Below are 13,955 nucleotides of genomic sequence, written 5' to 3' on the forward strand. Positions count from 1 at the left end.
TCCAACGTGGGCTGCATCGTCCTCCACACCGGCCGATGCGTTGGGCGAGCAAAGCTAACAAGGGCCTTTCAAGGGCGTTTTTGGCTCTTTTTGCCCAAAAGCTGTTGAATTCCACTCTAAACTATAGGCAGCATTGCTGCAAGGGAGTTGTGGGTCGCTGCGGCCGGGGATGGCACTGCAGGTTCAAGGGCAGTGCGGGGTGTCAGGGTTTTTTAACACGGCTTCTGCGTTCCCCGCAGGAGCGGGTTCCGGTGGAAATACGCAGCTGTGGAAAAGTCAAACGAGTGGGAGCGCGAAGTTTGCAGCCGGGGACGCTTCCAGCCAGGAGCGGTGTCCGGAGAGCCACCGCTACTGGTTATAATCCTCACATCCCACTGGCATCGCCGGCGGCACGGCATGACGGCATTGTAATGACCTATCCAGAAAAGCTTAGAAAAGCAAAGAATAAAAAGAGGCATCCTGTGGAAAAGCCTGAGCGCGCTGGTGATGCGTCGGGTTATAAAACAGCTTGGGCAAAAGCGTAAGCAAAACATCCCCAGTGCTGATGATACCCGTTTTCAAGAAAACCCTCGCTACTAAATAGGTATCAGCTTGTAGCTAAGGAAACTGAGTTATTTCTAGGAGAAGCAAGGCTTGAGGTTAACGAAAACATCTCAAGTCTCAGGAAAAGGGCTTAGCTTTTGGCCCACAGCATGTGCTGGGGAGACCTATGTTTTGTACACAGAAAGATCAGGTACTTCACTCCCTGCCTACACAGTCAGGCTGATGCTTATACAGTTGAGAATTTTCACTGAATAAATAGATCTGCGTGGTATATTTAGTCAACTAGTGAAATTCTGTTGGAAAGTATGTATCTCACCTGTCTCCCACCTCATCAATAACCAAAACAAAGTGTTGATGCAATGACATGCAAAGGCTTAAACAGTTAGGACAGGCAAAGCCTTTCAAGCTGAGAGAGAAAGGGGAAAGAAAAGTATAGGAATAAGTAAATGTTTTAAAGCTTCTCGGCGAAGTTATGGGCTCTCCGTGTTAAACCAGAGTGGTGTGACTTAGCTGTCTCACAGTGGTACTGTGCAGGGCTACTTGCCATGTTTACTGGTGGTTTTGGGAAAGGAAATAGCACAGTAAATTATCTTGCTGAAGGCTTGGGCTCAACCCTCTGTAGTGTGAAAGGCTACTTCTTACCAAGCATAATGGAGACTTTTAGGGTATATAGCAAAAATTGTTGACAGCAAGGATTTTGTTCTGTACGTTTCATAGAGATCCAACTAATAAGGGGTTGGATTTGTGATCTCTTAATATGTATCAGCAAGTATGTCAGCTGTCAACAAATTAATCTCACTTGAGAGGTAATGCACTCAGTTGTTCCGTTGAGGCTTCTGTTTCAGATGCATCTTGGTCGCAGCGCTAAGTACTTCATTGCTTTGTCTCCATTCGTGGCCTGTTCGTCTGAGGCTTGCACAGCATGCTGCTTTTCCTGCGCTGGGATCTTGAGGCAGTTGTAGGTAAGTACCAAACAAGTGTGGTGCTGAGAGGCAGACAAGTTTAGCACTTGTAACCTAAGTGAAATTTCTGTCTCCTCTTTAGAGATCAGAAGTATTCGAAATGGTAAATTCAGGCAAGAGGAGCAAAGTCTGATTCTCTATCAGGATACAAAAGATCATTTTGAACAAACACATACAAACTTAACAATATGTTTCCAGTTCTGCACGGGATATGGCCAGTTCCTAGACTTTTATTTCCTATTTAAAATATTACAAGGAGTGTTTTCATGCACAAGGTGATTTTACACCAGTATTCTTCATGCCAGTTTCTATCATGGCATGTAGCACCGAGACCCTACTGCTGTCTTTAAACTATGCTAAAGGATCTGAAAGAAGGGGAACGATCCCATGGTGATTCAGAAGATGATCTCCCCAGTGGAGAGGTGGAACACCCACGGCGCCTCATTTTAATTGCTAGCACATTAAGCAGATAAACAAACTCTTAATGATTGCATATGCATTTCACTGGTCATGGAGCTGGAAAGGGCTCAGGTTAAACACAGAAAATACAAGTTTGTGCAAGAAGGTGAAGCTAATAAATAGTTACTGTTTAAAAAAGAGGATGCTGTCTACTATAAAACAGTGGTAATTCAAAATCCGTGAGAGACACAAAAGTGTTTTGATCATTTGTCTAGTATAGCTCTTGTAGATGTAAATGGTTCCTCAAAAATTATTCCTGGGAGCTTTCCAATTTTACAAGGCTGGACTAAATTTGTAAGTAAGCATTTCAAGACCAGTGCAGAGAAGTAATTTGGATTTCAGTTTGAAAAGAGGTCCAGAGGGGAAAAAATGCAAATGCTCCATCATCATTTCATATGATCTTTTTTAGTTTATATTAGGCATATCTAACCACAAGTCATTTCTAGCACGTCATCTTCTATAACAAAATCAGCATGAAACTGAAAATTTTCAGAAAATACGGTCTTAGGTTGTTTTGAAACCTATTGAGGGTATTTTATAAAATACAAAGAAAAATATAAATTCCATCTGCTACACAATTATTCACTGTAACGAATCTGTAATTGGTTTCAGTAGGAAAATGACTTTGCATATTACAGCAGCGTGCACATGAGCTTACATGTGTGAGAGAAAAAAAGAGAACTCATAGAGTTTTTCGTTAGAGATTGTAAATCTTCAGATTTTAAAAATGTGAATTTAAAAGGTAATTAAATAAAAACTGATTTGTGATCGCAGTTTCTGTTCCAGAAAGGGAATTCTATGTCCTGAATTGTCAAGTGAAGACAGTTACCCCCCACTGTGACCCCTTACTTGCTCCTATCGCATCACATTAAATTGTCACATCCTATCGTATCACATTAAAGTGTTCAGTCATGTATTTTGAATGCCTTTCACAGGATTTTTTTCTATGTATCTATTAAGACAGGGAAAAATCTTATCAATAACATATCATACTATGAGGATAACGTCTTAATTATTTCCTCTTCTTGGTATGTTTCTGAAAACATTAAGAGAAAGACCTGCTTTTACAACATGTTTTGTATTTGATGGAGTCTGAGTCCATGGAGGTCTTTGTGGCCTCCGGTCACGTAGGAGATTTTTGAGTGCTGCTCTCTGCTGAAAATGTTGCATTATTCGAATGGTTGCACATGAAGCTGGGCTCTTTTCAGAACTTCTGTGCAGGGCATTTGTCACCATCAGAAAAAAAGAAGGACCAGATGACTCGGACGCCTAGCGCCTACGCAGCGTAAGTTGAGGTATGTGAACACCATTGCTCAGATAGCTCCATGATGTGTCAGAGACAAACAGGCCAAGTGAGCTAGAAATTGGTTAGGTACCAACCTGCCTCACGCCACTTAGTCTAGTGCAGTCTCTGGGTGCTGAAAATACCAGTTTTCCTCCTTCAAAGCTTTTCCTTACATAGAGCATTATCTTCTCTCTGGAGAACAGCTCCAGTTCATACCCCATAACTCTGGACAAAGCATTTACATAGCAGCCAAGTTGCCATTTTCACCCTCCACAAGTATTGCGATGTCCTTTTTTGGTCCTTGTTGTGTCTTTTTTACGTTTAAATTAGAAGCCCCAAAAAATTACAAACATGCCTGCTCCAAATGCAACCATATCAAATTGTTCTCTCCTCTATCTTTTTTGTTTCTTTCCATCTTCAAGTATGGTGATGCTGGGCATGGTTAATTCATTAAGTCACATTTCCATTCACTAGCATTTTTTTGTTCTCTTAGAGTACAGTCAAACCAGTTTCAAAGAACTGTCCTGAATAATTTCCTTCTTTCTGCTTCTTCTATGGATTTTCCTTAGAGGTGCATCAGTTTCCAAACCAAGCTATATTCAAAATGCAACTGAGAAAGTTAATGCATTAACCTCTTCTGAAAACACTTTTTTTCTTATAAAGTCTTCCTGTTCCTCAGTGCTTTGATGGCCTGTAATTACCATTAATGGCAGTATATTTCTTTAGCAGTCAAAGGGCAGAGAAAACATATTTTAATATGTCCCCAGCTGAGTGCATGTTATTAGCTGTTCTTCTCAAGAGCAAAGAAACCCCTCCCGTTGCCAATCTGAGCATTCAGATAATTCAAATAGCACAGAATTCACTGCCTGCAGCTGTAGAAGTGAGGAACAGTTCTAGGTTTCGCCTCTCTGTATAATGCTTTTAAAATCAATGATATTAATTACACAGTCCAGGGAGGAAAAAGCGTTGGCCTCTAATTTTGTGTTCTGCTTTCTTTCTCATGCAACCTGTCCTTTAATTTTCTTTACTTTCAAGGAACAGATCTCCAAGCAAGGATCTCTTCCCGCTGGCTGCCAGCCATTCCTTATTATCTGACGGCCAGCCACGGTTTTAGGAGAAGAAATAAGAGAAGTTGTTGTCAGCCTTTAGCTTCACAGTCCCGAAGTAACAAGGAAGTAAGCAACACAGGAGTGGTGCTATTTGGACACCCTGGCCTCACCGTTGGGTGTCATCTTCAGAATAAGGTCTGCATAGCTTCAGCAGAGGTAGCTCAGAGCAGAAAGCTATCCTCTCTTCATTTGGTGTTTAATTATTTCTTCTCCACAAGTAAGTGAATTTCAACTTTTGAAGGCAAAAAGCAAACCCAACAAGATCCAAAGGCACTGCATGCTCCAATTCTGTCTTATTCAGCCGGATGAACCCTGCAGACACGCTGTCGCTGGCTTTCGGCAGCAGTGGAGGGGCTGCAGGCTGGGGCTCAGCCGAGCCAAGGCGCAGACTGCAGCCCAGGTATGAAGATCTACATGAGATGTGTTACTGTTCTGGCTCTTGGCCTGGGCAGGAGGCGTGGGGCAGGGTGGAGACGCGCTGGTGGTGAGTTTGATCTGGCATAAAGAGGGTCAGAAAGATGAGGTGGTGTGATGGAGACTCAGAGGTGGTGGAAGGTGCGGGCTTGGAGTAACTCAGCCTGCTTTTGGATCATGCCTTCGCACTTGGAGATGATGCACCAGCACATTAGCTTTGGGAGTTTCTTGTGCACTCTGTAACGTTGATGACAGCTGAGCTGCTTTTATTTCTCCCATGAGAAGGGTGACCCTCTTCCCTGTGAACTTCACTGGCTCACATGCAGCTGCTTGTGTTTGTGTTCAGCAAACAAAGCTGAATTTCTGCTGCTGCTGGGCGAGATGGTGGATCAACAGAAACCCGGGCTGTTGATCCTCTGTCAGTTGGCATCACGTTTCTGCTCTCCAGTGCAAAGCCACGTCAGCAGAGTGGGGCTCACTTTGGATGCATGTTTTTGTACCCTAGGTGCAAAATCGCTTTAATCTGGGGGTACTGCCAGATCCTCGCTGCTTCCTTTTGAAGCGTAGGCTCTTCAGAGGCACTTTCTGTTCTTTGGGGAGTCCTTTGTCTTCTGTGCATGTGAGCAGGGAGCAGAAACGCAGTCGTTGCTCATATGGAAAGCGATGGTGTTTTCTTTAGCTGGTGCCACATTTTGGTTAGCAATCTGAGAACTGGAAAAGGAACGACACATAATTATTGCTTTCCGCAGAAAGGGTTGAGTTCAGATCTCATCCATTGTATCCCAATGGAGAGAGAGGGACCATCTCCTAATCCTTTTGGTTGCTATCTGACTTGCATGTCATTCCAGGTTGGGACTTGCAGCACTGCGACTTGTCAACAGTTGTCAGTGGGAGGTCTATGACTGGGCTGCTTGGTCTGGAGATCACCTTTCCAGTCCCTCCCTCCCATTGCAAAGGGTGGCTGCTTTAGAGCTGCTCGATGTGACCTCTTTGAGGTTGGGGTCAAAGTCTCTCCCCAAGCTCCCCGGGCCTGCTTTTTCATCTGGCTACTTTGTTTAAATGGCTTAAAATTAGGGCAGAGCCACCGCCTGCTTGCTGACGGGAAAGGCCATCCTTGACCTCGATTAACCCTGAATACAACTACATCTCCATAACTGTGCTTACATCTCTCTTCTTGCGGCCTTTCGCCACTCTGCTTTTTCAGTTAGTCGCCCAGCGCTTGGGATATCGGTCACGTTTGGTCACTTATGGGGAACACGGCGCTCTCGGAAACCCTGGGTGCTATTACAAGCCTGGGATCACGGCTCAGGTCTCTCCCTTCTGGGGTGATATTGTTTAAACGGCTTGATCAGCGCGGCTATATCGTAATGAGGCTGTGTGTCACATGGCTTGTTCTCCCAGAAAATATAGAAACCTTTGGTGATCGTAAGTGGTGTGACCTCTTTGCAAGCAGAGTTTCTGGTCTTGCAGTGTGGCTTCACCCTGCGTGGGCAACTCCATTAGCATGACAACCCCATAATTACGTGGCTTGTCTTTCTGGAGCATGTCAAGCCCTTCCAGTTCTTGAGCAGCATGATCCCATATAGCAAACACACTCAGGCTGTGGAACAGCTTGGAGTTTGGAAAACGCAGAGATAAATTCAGAAACCCTCAAAATCGAGCCAAATTGGGTTTTCCAAGAGTGAAAATAAATAATAACAGTTTCTTTTTCCACATACGTAAGAGGGGGAGAGAAACTACCCAATGTGGATGTCTGCTCTATATATGGAAAATGTAAATTTCTGGGTTGTATTTTCACCAAATAGAAGGCAGAGAAAAAGCTCAAAGATTGTAACATGCTCAAGGCAAGGGACTAGTTAGAATAGTGAATCGTGAAAGGATTGGCAAGTGTAATAATGAATCCAGTGGCAACCTTTTTTTTGTGGTTCTGTCAGACTAGATTTGGGCTTGGATGGCCAAGAGAAGGCCATAATAATGAAGTTTGCTAACAGCTCAAAGCTTGGCAGTGACCCAAGTACAGAGAACAATCAGTCGGAGATGGGCTGAAATTTAACGGTGAAAAATTGTGCTCTTGTGGCAAATGACAGGGATTTCTACTGCAAACTCATCAGCTCAATAAAACAAAGGAAGAGAAAGGCTTGAACAGACCGGCTGATCTGCAAGCAACTGTGAGCCATCCGTGCGGCATGGCCACGTAACGGCAAATACGAGTTTTAAGTCAGGTCAAAAGAGACATTATCGGTAGAGATAGGGCAAGATTAACGCTACCCACAGCGGGCATTGCTGCGATCACACCTGGGAAACTGCGCACGCAGCGCTGGCCGTCCACAGTCACATTGCACAGAAGCTGCTGGGGTGGTGCATGTCTTAGGAGAGGACGCGCAGATGGGTGCAAACTGGACACGAGTAAACGGGGGCTGGACGTTTCTAATCTGGAGAGGGCAGCTTTGGGAACAGCCTTCCACCAGCAATAGTAAATGACCTAGCTGACCTCAAGATAAATTCACCAAGCTCGGTGAGAGGAACGAGGTGGCTTGCCCGCCTCTGATGGCAGATACTGAGCTCGGTGAGACAGGATGCTTCGGTCCTGTGCCTGGTTCTCTTGCTTTGCTTCCAACCAGAGGTTCAAGCCTGCAGCACGCTTTTACAACCAAGCTTCTTGCCAAGACAACAGGGATGTTATAGCGACAATGCCGAGAGCGTGACCTCCCCTGACCAGTGCCATCCACCCCCGCATGAAAAGAGGGACGGAAAAGCTCTGAAAGAGCTTCAGAAAAATTCAGCATCAGGAGTTGGTGTGAAACAAATCCAACTGTACCACGCTGCATTCAAAGCCATGTCTCGTTAAATCATTCAGGATAAAGAACTGGAAACGGGGGCAGTTTGCCAATTTATTCAGCAGATGTACAGTCACGGCTGGTCAGCAGCTTTCTAAAATTATAACAGTCATCTAAGACAGATTTTCTTCATGACCAAGCAATCTTTTTAATAGAGTCAGTAAATAAAATGTTGTCCGGTAACACTTCTCCCAATCCTAAAGCGGTAAATTATCCTTATGATACTGCTTTTAAATTCTTTCTACATTTTCTATTTTTTTTTCTTTAAACAAGTGTTGATTACCCACATTATCATTAGAAAAACCTAGGCCACATTAATTTTTATCCGCCAATGGATGTAAGACGCTACTTTACAGATACTTCTTAGGACCTCCAAGAAGTTTGGAGGCAATTTAAGTTCCATTCAAAATTTCTTTCTTATCCGGACTAGTTAACTTTGTCACTTTTTTGTTCCACAGGAGGTAACAACTCACTGCTGGCTCACTTTTCTTCTCTGTGTACTCTTCACTGCCCTGTTTTGTGAAGCTTAGCTTTCTTCTCCTCTAGATTTGAGAGATGGTGAGACATTAGGAAGCCAGAGAGACTGTTGTACTTGCCATCACCCTCACACAAGAGGAGAAGCAAATATCAAGCTCAACTCCTAGATCCCTTCAGCGCTAAAATGAAGACAGATGCCTGTTCTGTCCTCCCCAAAGCCTGCAGCCCTGTCAAAAGTACATCACGGTTATGGTAACGAGGGCAGTCCATACCAGTTGTCGATCAATCTCACGCTCAAACTGACTGCAAATCTATTTTCCGCGTTCACAGATTGTTTAGCTTTAGCTCTTGCATATTTAGCTGTTTTCACGTTTTCCAGGCAGCGTGGGTTGCAAACAAACCATATAATCCCTGTATGCTTTTGGAAGTGTTTTGCTCCACCCAAAACCAGGCTGAGACTGATGGCAAACAGAGCTTTGCAGAGGAAAGATGTTGACTTGCTTTGCAGCTTTGTCCAACGCTCAGCTGATCCTGCCTGCCTTTCAGAGCGCAGATTTCAATACCGGGAATGAACCGGCACGTCCGTCATCAGGGTCTTTCTTTTAGCACCGTTAGCAGTTGCAACACAAAAGGAAAATGAACAGAAAGAGGCATTCAGCTGGAGTTAACCTAGTCTTAGTCTTTTGTCTAGAAAATCCTTAACTTCCCCATTGAAGTCTGTGTTAACAAATTAAAACTTTTGTCTGCTTGCCCCTCAAAATCAGTTCGTGTCAGTAACGCTTTTAGTTTGGATAAAGGAAAAGGGAGTTGTAGGTTGGATTTACCATTCATTAAAGTAAATTCATTTACTCTTCTTTATACAGGGTTGAAAAGTGCTGCACAGTACAATAACGGTGCCCGGGGCGTGGGCCTAGAGAGAGGGAGGGTAGAGAAATGGTGCTAACATGTCCTGCTTCGGGAATGCCTTTTGAGTCTTGCGCTGAAAGCGAAGAGCTATGAAAATCATCTTATTTTCTTTAAATGTCTATGAAGAATCTGCACAAACTCAAAAGAAAAAAAAGAAAGAATTAATCTAGAAAACGCTTGGGACGTTTTACCCCTCTTCAGGTTCCTGGGTGTTTGCAGAGTCTGTTCGGTTACAGAGAGGTCAGGGCCAAACCTTTCTTGGCAGCGACAGGCGATGCAACGAGGGGCCCCGGCCCAGATCGCAGCCCGGGGGATTCAGGTGGGATGTGGGGTAGCACACCTTCCCCGGAGCGGGGAGCAGCCCTGGGACAGCACCCCGGGGAGGAGGGGGGTCTCTCTCCATCCCGGGGGGGTTCAGGGAAACTCCTGAAAAAGGGACCAGTGCAACCCCACATGTAAGAGACGGGAAAGCCTCTTTTGAGGCGAAACAGGAGAGGGTATTACTCAAATTCCTCAGACTGCGTGCCAAGCAAAAACAGCGGTCCAGGCAAGTTTTCCTTTGTTGTTACTGACGTGGTTGGGGAAACTAATCTTTGTGCATGCTCTTGTACAGAAACAAGCTGTACATGGGGGAGTGCAGCTTGATAACGTGGTCAAACTCGAGCATTATTCTTCTTGCTCTCTCTGGGGATTATGAGGTCTGTTCTGGTTTTCTTGAAGGCAGTGAGCTGGTCCGTTCAGGAGGCTTGAAGTCAGGCTTCAGAGTTTCATAAGCAGTAGGGACTCATTTTTAGGTCACTGCTTTTATGACTGGAGAATTAGTGCTGTGCAGAATGGGAGTTCTTATTTGTTTTGGCTTTCTTGACATTTACCCTGTTTGAATGTCTGTGTTTCCTTCACTCATGTCAGGATAAAATCTTTTCTTTTTGGCAGATTTCCCTTGTTGGAATTCACTTTTGCATTCGATATGTCAATGGCGCATGGCTGCATATTGATTTTGTAAAGCCTTTTACTTAAAATGCCAGGATAATAATTTACTTTGCTTCAATGCTTGTCATTGGATCCCCTTTTGCTCAGGCACTGACTGCACTGCTTTAGATGTGCATGTGAAATGAGCCTTATTGAAATCTGGCTAGATCTGATCTGTGGCATTATTTGTACAAGGTGTTAGTACCGAAAACCATCATTTGGGAAGTTTCAGTGCCTTTACTCCATAATATGATGTTACATATGTTCACTACATATGCGTTTGAGGGGCGGAAAATGTTCTTCAATAGACCCACAACCCGTGACTGTCAAATAAATTCACTTGTGAACCGATTTAGTATAAAAGGGAGTCGTATAACCTTTTATCATATTGAAAGGAATTCCTTAATCTTTATGAAAAACAGCCACCTACAATTATCATTCAGTAATTTAAAATGCCAGTTGCTTTCCTTTCTGACACAGAAAATATACGTCTATGCGCACGGTAAAGATATGTAATAATCACATGCTGCATTTATAGGATAGGAAAATTAATCCCATCCAATGTAAAAGTATAAATATCATTAGCTGAATCAAGATTAACGTGACATTCCTGGTGAGTGAGTCTATTTTTGGGAAATCATGGGGTTGGAATAAGATTAAAATAAAAAAAGGTGACACTTTGATCTTGTTGCTAACTGTAAAATATTCCCTCTTCCACAAAAAGGTTGCAGCTTGCTCCTTTTATAAAACCTCTGGTTTAGCTTCCCTATGATTTTGGCCTGAGAAATTCCAGATAAACTTTGAGGTTGAAGCAGACCGTCTTACTACAAACAGACGTTGCCTATTTTTGCACAGCAAGTTTACAAAACAGTCTCGTTTGAAATGGTGGCTTGTGCCATCCTTACATCACCCCTGAACTCCAAAACTACCTTTAAACTTTTCATAAGGTAAAATTCAGTGGGTTGTACTAAGCCAAAGCTGTTGTTTATCTCATGGAAAATTTTAAAAGTCAATCTGCTCCCTCTGTGGTCAGTGTATTTTTACTCCAATTTCAGTAAACACAGAACAAAATACTTGTGGTCTGTGTGTTTAAAGAACCCGCCCGGGCCTTTCTGGTCATACCAGAGCTGCTGATGGCAGCCTGAATATCCTTTTGTAGCTTCTGTAGCCATTTTAAATCTTCCTGCTAATGAACAAGTATTTTCTTACGAGTTGTTTATTTAATAAGGAGAAATGATGGTTGCATTTGAAACTATCACACTATTACGATTTTAAGCCCCTACGTATTTTGCACAAGAAAAACACGCATTGCAAAAGCTCTGATTATGCCAGCCAGGGTTGGAGATCTCCTCTTGGATCATTTGGCAATGTTGATAGGTTTTCTCTTCCCAGATGAAAGCACTCCGCGTTTGACTCCTGAGCATATATTGGCATTTGGCTCCTGAAGCTGCCGTGAGCAAGGCAGGCAGAGTCAAGGAGCCCATTAAAGTGCGTGTGGTCTGAGCAAGGGCTAATGCATTACTGAGAATAACTTTGCACGGACATAGAGAGTCAGTGCTGCTTCTTGGCGTAGGAAAGCCAGCTAATTCTTCCAGGACCGTAGAGCACGTTATTTTTAGCTGAAAATAATCACAGGCTGTTAAACACAAAGAGAACCTGTGAGAAGCCCTGCGGCACTGAGCACGGCACCGGGAAAGTCTCGCCGCAGCAGTTTTGTGCTCCATATGCGCTGGCAGAGACGTATGGGACTTCACGTCTGACCCCACATGGCCATTCCTATATGAACTAGTCACGCTTGCGTCAGCCAGGGGAGATGAATAGTCCTTTCTAATCACCCCTTTTCAAACGATTTAGAAACAAACAAACAAACAGAGGTATTTCTTGAGACAGCAAGGAGACATTAGGAGTCAGCAGAATTGCTTCAGTTTGTTCTCTGCTCTCCGTGGAGGTGGCCATCGCGCCCGTGTACAGCTCTGGCCGCTGAAGGGAGGAGGAAGGGATCTGTTCTAAGCCGTTTTCTGAAGGTTACATAGGAGGTTTGCGGGGGAGCCCAGAAATAGCTGAGGGCAGCCAGACCCGTGATGACAGAGCCGGTACTGAGTCCTTGTATTCGAACTGAAGGCAAAGCAGACCAACTCTGAAAAATGTGTGGTCGTCGCCAGAATAAAGATTACAGTTATGGGCCACTTCTTCCAAGGAGATGAGCTGAGACTGAACTGGGTGAGTCGGCTGAGAGGGAGTATTGTGACTCGGAGACCTTGCAGGAGCGCCCGGCCAGACGTGAACCCAATGATCTTCCCAAATCAACAATTTGAGGACAAATTACAGTTAAATAAAGAGATTTATCTCGAGGTGTCTTTGATCTCTCCAATGGTGAAGAGCGGCTCTGGGGCACAGAGGAGGGCAACCAGCGTGGTGGGAGCTGCATCCTCGGAGCACAGCTGTGGTCTGAGCACCAGGCGGAGAAGGATACAGAGACCGTCTCAGACAACACCCGAGAAAGGCTTCAAGTGGCAGCAAAAGGAAAGAAAAGGCGTGTTGAGCTCCCAGCAAGGCTTCCTATCCAGGGCAAGGAAGAGATGCAGTTTTATTTGTACCTAGTTTGGAAGGAAATTTTTGCAATGGTGAACTTGGCTCTCTGAATTACAGCACTTTGCTGCTCTCAGACACACTTCTTGCAGAACAGCCCCCAGGGCACAAGATAATAAAGCTGTTGACATCTCAGGATCAGTGGGTTTTAAAATAAGCCAGAGAAGTGCCTTTACAAGGGAACAAACCCAGTGCACCGTATATAAGGGGAAAGACGCGATGTCTTCCAACAGAAAGGGAGGTGTCCTTGGCTTCGTTTGCTGATGCCGAGCAGGTCAGGGCCTGGAGCACCCAACCCACAGTGAGACGGTAGGTGACTCCTGCTGCAAGTGGGAGGTGGAGTAGGGACCCCAAGCGGTCCAGCACTGTGGTGACACTGTGATCCTGTGAAAGAGACAGCTTCATGCATGATTCTGGTCCAACTCTTGAATAATCTAGAACGAACTGTCTGATCCTTGGATATTTTGCAGGGATATAGGCAATACTGCCCTGTCTGCAGCAGGTGGCCCGAAGCAATGTATCTTTGCGGAGGACAAACACTAATGATGCTTTTGCAAACGCCTTGTCAAGAATACTCCGTGGTAACAGCTGCTCAGGCAGAACTTGCTGCAAATTTAAGTCCGTGACATTGTGGATTCGGAGTGGAGAAGGTTAGCAGGGACAGCAGTGTCCCTGGTCCGTTAGAGCCGCGGGGCTGCTCCCTCCCTTGCCCTTGGGGCGGGTTGCTGTTGCCCTAGGAGGTGTCACTCTTTCTACAGCTCAGTAAAGGAGGACGTGTAGGAGCACGGTCCACAGCCGTGCAGGTGTTAACCTAGGCTGTCCCTGGGGTTGGGCACGTCCCTGTAACAGCAGGGCCAAACCTCCCCCTTCCTCCAGCCGGGGCTTCCTCACATTAGCCAGAGGAGCTGTGCATTTTCACCCGGGGCGTTAGCCTCCGGTCTCAGCGCGAGGATGCCTGCGCTTCATCAAGCTCCACCGAGAGGAGCAGGAAGCCGAGCAAGCGCAAAGGGCAGCCTGTGTTCCTCCTGCTGCGAGATTGAGGCAATCCAGCCCTGCAGGAGGCAAACCCACCTCTTCTCTCCTTGACTCAGGGAGAAGGAGAAGGGTTCAACAAACCAGAGGCAGAATTTGGCCCGCTGGTGTTTTTGCATATAGTGGGTAGCAGGTCTTACGTGGAGAAAAGTGTTCTTTAATCAGCATCTTTTACTTTATTGCAATTAACTCTGTTATGCTAATACAGTCTTACTGATTAAAGACCCTAAGCTTCCCTCTAATAGAGCTGAATTACTGCTAGGATAATGAGATTCCCATTTCTAAACGTCCTGTGCGTGCCATCCAAATCACATCTGTATTCATGTACAGCCTGAATATGAATTATTCTCGCAACATTTACATCAAACATCCT

This window comes from Calonectris borealis, chromosome 7 (assembly GCF_964195595.1).
Source record: "Calonectris borealis chromosome 7, bCalBor7.hap1.2, whole genome shotgun sequence".
Classification (NCBI taxonomy): domain Eukaryota; kingdom Metazoa; phylum Chordata; class Aves; order Procellariiformes; family Procellariidae; genus Calonectris; species Calonectris borealis.